The sequence below is a fragment of the Bos grunniens genome, chromosome 2 (assembly GCF_055505025.1).
Source record: "Bos grunniens cultivar Pamir isolate PY7600 chromosome 2, Bosgru_T2T1.0, whole genome shotgun sequence".
Classification (NCBI taxonomy): Eukaryota; Metazoa; Chordata; class Mammalia; order Artiodactyla; family Bovidae; genus Bos; species Bos grunniens.
Window position 1 is genome coordinate 103,784,023 of NC_141166.1, and position 6,649 is coordinate 103,790,671.

Genomic DNA, 6,649 nt, shown 5'->3' on the forward strand with positions numbered 1-6,649 from the left:
CCAATTCTCTGCAGATATATACTTAGGTTATTTATAATATTTTGACAATAATAAAATGATGAAAATTATGTACACTCTCTTTTGCATGCACTTCAACTATTTTAGGATAATTTCTAAGAAATAAGTTAATGAGTAAAAGTTGTACACCTTTTTTTTTTTTTTTTTCTCACAAAACAACTGTGGCCTGTTTATTGTTTTTCAAAATAAAATGAAACAACATATATTCAAAATTCTACTATGATGGAAAGCTGAGCTGATATGGCTGATGCAGGCTATCTCCCAGGTTGTTTTCTGGAGCATTAGGTAGGTACACTGGGGGAGCAAAGGAGGGTAGGCTATTGGCCCACTAACACTTAATGAACACCTATACCAGGGCAGTCATCAGAAAAGCTGTACGCTAGTTTTGAGCATATGAAGCTCCTCCTGGCTCCAGAGAAGTTGGTCCAAGTTGCCACTGTCATTGCTGCCACTGCTGCAGCTCAGGCCTAGGGTGCCAATCTTGCATGCTGGGGGTTCCAGTCGCTGCTCTAACACAGGCTGGTCCAAAAGATACATGGTGTCATAATTCTCCAGCATAAGCTCTGCTGGGTCCTCAGTCTGACCTGGCATTCGACCTAAGGGGAAAGTATCCCATCGTACATCTTCTGAGCTAACTTGCCATGCGGAGTCCTGCAAAGCTCCTCTTTTTTGGGCTAAGAGCCTGGCATTCTCGGCAGTCGGGGACTCTTCCTCTGTAGAGAAAGGTCCCACCTCCATCCTGTCTTCCTCATCTTCATCATCATTATCGTTGTCATCGTGACCATCATCTTCCTCCTCTTCTTCCCACTTCTGGTGATCATTTTCTTCTTCTTCTTCATTTTCTTCTACCTGGTCTTCCACAGCTTCTTTGTTCTCCTTCTCATCTTCCTTGACATCATTCAGGTTGCCCTGCTCCTCCTGTTTCTGGGCTTCTCCTTCAGCCCCAGAGCTTGAGCCTGCTGGTTTGAGGATCAAATACAGGTTGTCCACTGTGTATGGAGACTTCCCAATGGGGGAAGCCTCTGAACCCTCCTGCACCAGGTTTTCTCCGCTCTGGGTATAAATGGAACAGATGCGTAGCAGCTTCTCCTGCTCCTCGTCTGGCAGGAACTGCCCCATGGCTTTGAAGATGAGCTGAAGGAGTTGGGGGCTGGCCCAGCAAGGTGAGCCCAAACAGGACTCAACCACCTGGGGCCAGTCAAGGGAGGCAGAGCAGTTGAAGAGCCTCCAGTTCTTTCTCGCTTCCCACTGGCTGGCAGAAAACCGGCGGGCATTCCGTCCAGTCTTGGTGTTAGCCACAATCAGTTCAGTGGTCCATCTGAGGATGTAGGTCGGCCGGATCCCAGTGTTCCCCAAGGCTGGCAGCTCAGACAGCATCCTCTCCAACAGGGCCTGCGTGAAGGTCTGGGAGTGCAGGCCCCTAAGCAGGGGCTGCCAGAATTGAGAGAACGGCTTTGGCACCAAGATGTCATCCAAGTCCACGTTTTCTTCATACTCTATCTGCAAAGCTGCCAACTGTTCAAACGTGGGGATGAGAAAGCCGTCATCCAGAAAAGCATCTAGCACAGCCTCCCTGTTCTCGAGTGTAATGCCCTTGAGCTCTTCCAGGATGCATTCTACAGGTGGGGACAGGTTATTCCACGCTTTAATGGCCTGAGGTAAATGCCTATATTTCTCCAGCACCTTAAACTGTTCCTCTTCATAGGATACCAGCAGTTCTCGGGCTCTTTCATACAACTGTTTATGTCTCAGAGCCTTTTGTAAAAGCGGATCAACCTCTTTGCCGTCTTTGTTGCTTTCACGGTCTCCATCAGTCTTGACATTCAGCTCTACACCTTTCTCCTCATCCTTAGGCTCTGGATTCTGTTCTGTGATGTCATCAACAACAATTTTCTTATCTTCCTCTTGGTCTGCTTCATCTGTCTCTTCCCTCTCCTCCTCCAACTCCCAGGTCTCTCTCAGGCTGTTCTCCATTTGGCGGCACCAATAGGTGTTCTGGAGCCAATCCAGGACAAAATAACAGCCCCTACGGCAGTCATTTATATGGGGCATTTTCTTGTGGGTTAACTCATGGCGAAGTTCAACAATCCAATCCTGAATGTTCACCTCCTGAGCCAGGAATTTGAGAGGGAGCTTGGCAAACTTTGTCTTCCTCTCCGAGATAAGGTTCACAAACCTGACCAATGCCATGCCATAGAGCAGTCTAAGTTCATCAGTGCCCAAGCCACCAGTTACATCCATGAGCTTACAGCGTACCAGGTCAGCAGTAGAAGCCACTGCCAGGGGGAGTTCGTTGCCTAACCTGCTCCTCCACACCGTGATGCGGTTCAGCGCGTACCGCTGCAATTTATAGTCGTCACTGAACAGATACACCATCACCTGATCCCACTCGGCCCTGCTGAGCCAGGCGACCACGATGCGCTGGGCCCAGAGTGGCGACGACCCTTTCTCTTTGACGCACTTCCCGCACCACGCACTCCACACAAGATCCATTCCCCGGGGACCCAGACCTGGCTCAATCTCGGATTCCGACCGGACATCGGGCTCAACATCGGGCTCAACATCGGGCTCAACGGGCTCAACATCGAGCTCAGGCCTTGTGCCGCCGCACTGAAGATCATCCTCCATCTCATGATCAGCTTCCATGTCACGATCAGCCATGTACACCTTTTTTACAGGATGTAGTAACTTTTGTCCTAAAATCTATAGACAAAAAGTGCCCATTTTCTTAGGCTATCATTTATACTAGATGTTAATTGGGAGGTTTCGATTGAATTTTCACATCTTCACAGCTGGCATTGCTATAAAATAACAATAATGCTAAAAGATTCTTGATAATGCCTCTTAAGAAATGCATAAATACGCAAAGAGAGAAGCATATAAAAGCCCTGGGTATCTGCATACCATAGTAGATAAGGTATTAAGTACTTAACTGTTTATTTGTCCATTTATAAAACATGTTGTAGGAGGATTAAATTGTATCCCAAAAGAGACATTAACTTGTATTATACTGAAGTATTTATTATTGCAGCATATGTAACAGATAATATTTGTTTACATTTTTAATTACTTACATTTTCAGCCAAGAAAATCTCTGAGGATAATGCTTCATTTACAAGAGTGTCCTGGCAAAAGACAACATAATGTAATCACATATTACCAACAATTCCATGACAACGATGCAGTGGTTTTAAAATGACTTCCAAATAAAAGCTTAATTATAGCAAGCTATAAAAAAATTAAACAGAAGACACAATAATGGTACTAAAATTAAATTAAGGCAAAAATCACACAGTACATAGAGATGTGAATAGAAATGAAGATACTGAAACTAAATACCTGGCATATTGTCCATTATGTTCTGGAATCCCATTGTTGAAGTCTAATTGCTCATTACTCAGAACTCACAATGCTAGATATGAAAGAGCCATAGGGATACACTCAATAGTCAGAATTGACTCAATGTATGGAGAAAATAAGGTACTTTCTATTAAAAGTCATTTCTATTTTTTTCTTTTCTGTTAGTGTTGATTGGGGGTATGGACCCGGGAAGCAGGATTACATTAATGAGAAGGGCAGGAACCACATCATCTTATCCATTTTTCAATTAATATATATGGTGTTGGTTGTAGTTTAGTCTTTAAGTCATGTCTGACTCTTTGCAATCCCGTGTAGCCCACTAGGGTAGCCCACTGTAGCCCACTAGGCTCCTCTGTCCACAGAATTATCCAGACAAGAATACTGGAGTGGTTTGCCATTTCCTTCTCCAAGGGTTCTTCCTCACCCAGGGATCGAACCCGGATATCCTACATTGGCAGGCGGTTTCTTGCATTGCAAGAGGATTCTTAACCAACTGAGCCACTAGGGAATCAGTAAATAGGCTGAAAATATCTAAAGTGTATTCTTTCTTATTGGTTTGGGAACATATTTTCAACTGAGTGTTTTAATATATCTGTACCTGGTGCCTTATAGACCTAAATTTTTAAATAAAGTGACAGAGCCATGGTGAAAACTTCAACTCATAAGCAGTTGGTGAAGTACAATCAGGAACATGTATTAGATAGAATCCAACCCTGAATATACATTGGAAGGACTGATGCTGAAACTGAAGCTGCAATACTTTGGCCACCTGATGTGAAGAGCTGACTCACTGGAAAAGACCCTGATGCCTGGAAAGATTGAGGGCAGGAGGAGAAGGGCGTGACAAAGGATGAGGTGGCTGGATGGCATCACCCAGCCAATGAACATGAGTTTGAGCAAACTCCAGGAGATGGTGAAGGACTGGGAAGCCTGGCGTGCTGCAGTCCATTGGGTTTCAGAGTCAGATACAACTTAGCAACTGAACAAGAAACCAGAAGGTTTATCTTTATGTCAGAGAGTAGAGCTGTTTTTCTTATATACATGAGACATTGCTGCAATTATGAGTTGTGGAAATCTAGTACAATTTATCTCTTCACAAAGCTGTCCACAATGTGAAAGAAGACAAGCTTTGTTATTCACACTGGATTCAACCACCCTGTGACATGGTAGGAGCTAGCCTGGCTATTCTGTATTTGTGAGCTGTATGGCACACGACTTCCAAGTAAAGTCACTAAAGATGTTTACTTTTAACATATCCATAAGGAGGTAAAATGAGGTCAATATGAGGGAAATTACAGAAGAGAAAATTGTGCTATGGTACAAGAGGGTTTAAGAAAGCATTATTGATCTTGCTAGATGCATTTAGAGGACATAAGTGGCGCTAGTGGTAAAGAACCTGTCTGCCAATGCAAGAGATATAAGAGACATGGCTTCGATCCCTGGGTCTGGAAGATCTCCTGGAGGAGGGGCATGGCAACCCACTCCAGTATTCCTGCATGGAGAATCCCATGGACAGAGGCAGGCTACAGGTCAAGGGGTTGCAAAAGAGGTGGACACAACTGAGGTGACTTAGCATGTATGCATGCAACTAAAATGTAAATACCAAAAGGAGAGTCAAAATTATACCTTAGAATATTATTTAGCTGCAATTGGATTTGTTATTTAATCTCAAAATGCTTTTGAGAATTTTATCTTACTGAAATCAAAACTAGATTACAAGCTGCATTTTATTTTAGTATCTAATGCCATCGGTTTTTCCTAGGGCCTGTGAGGAGCCACTTGTAACTCCAGAGTTGGTATAAAGATGAATAGAGGCTGAAGACATTTGAGATTTAACAGATACAGGAATAGCCTTCTCAGAACCTCTGTTATCTGACTAGAAGTAGAAATTTCTGAAAAACGAGGACTGTTAAGAATTCCCTCTTTGAGATTGCTTCTATGTTTAATATCTAAAGAAGAGTTCTGAAAATAAACATTTTAAACAAAGATGCAAATTATTTTTATCAAGAAGTTTTCGTAACTTTGCACTGTGAGCCTACTGCCATGAACATCAATGGTTTGGCCCTTAAGAGGAGTAAAAAGTAAAAGTGTTAGTCACTTGGCTTTTTCTGACTTTTTGTGGCCCCATTATTGTAGCCCACCAGGCTCCTCTGTCCATGAAATTCTCCAGGCCAGAATACTGGAGTGGGTGGCCATTCCTTCTCCAGGGGATCTTCCTGATCCAGGAATAGAACCCACGTGTTCTACATTGCAGTTGGATTCTTGACCATCTGATCCATCAGGGAAGGAAGCTGAGAACTAGTTTGAGACAGGAATCCTTTCCCAAGGTATACCCTTTATTACTATTTTCTAAATATAAGACCCTCATCTTTAACTCATTCTACAAGTCAAATTTTATTAATTTTCCCTATCTTAACTTAACCAGCCCAAACTATGCAAACAAATCTAGCAAGAAAATAACATTATTTTTTTCCACTTTATCAGAAATAACAATGATACTATTTTATTTACTGAGTACATACTATGTGTAAGTTACCACTCTAATTATTAAATTCACTTAATTCAATAATCTTATAGATTGGTATGATTATTATCCCTACAAGGAAACTAAGGTAAAAGTAGTTTCAATAACTTTCCTAAGATCATACTACTAATGAATACCCAAAGCACAAGTTTGAACCAAACCAGGATGGCACCAGAACCATGCTTCTGCTTAAACTTGTAAACTTCTATGCAAATAAATGGCCTCAATTTTGTAGAAAGAGAAGGAACAACTATGCATTTTAACTTCTCATAATATAGAGCTTAAGCAGGCAAAGGAATCACCAGTCCAGGTTCGATGCAGGATACAGGATGCCTGGGGCTGGTATACTGGGATGACCCAGAGGGATGGTATGGGGAGGGAGGTGGGAGGGGGGTTCAGGATAGGGAACACATGTACACCCGTGGCGGATTCATGTTGATGTATGGCAAAACCAATACAATATTGTAAAGTAATTAGCCTCCAATTAAAATAAATAAATTTTTTAAAAAAAGAAAGATTCTGCAGCAGAGAAAAACAAAAAAAAATCTTTGATAAAATATTAAAAAACAAACAAGGGTATCTAAGAGAGTAGGAAAATAAGAGGTTTCCTAAGGAAAGAAGTAGTAAGGAAGTCTTGATGTCTTTGTTTTCAGGCTGTTTGCTGATCTTCCTGGCACCACCTGGGAAAGCAGGACCAAAGTTAAGCAGCAGTCAGATATTACCCTCAAGAAGCTAGATGCCCCAGAA

The 6,649-nt window shown here is 42.4% G+C and overlaps 1 pseudogene across 1 annotated transcript; it reads right to left on the reverse strand.

Moving 5' to 3' along the window:
* Window positions 1-230: 230 nt before the first annotated feature.
* Window positions 231-2,677, reverse strand: LOC147378443 (ribosomal biogenesis protein LAS1L pseudogene; annotated as a pseudogene). Its single transcript, XR_015152329.1, has one exon. The product of XR_015152329.1 is annotated as a ribosomal biogenesis protein LAS1L pseudogene (transcript).
* Window positions 2,678-6,649: the final 3,972 nt, after the last annotated feature.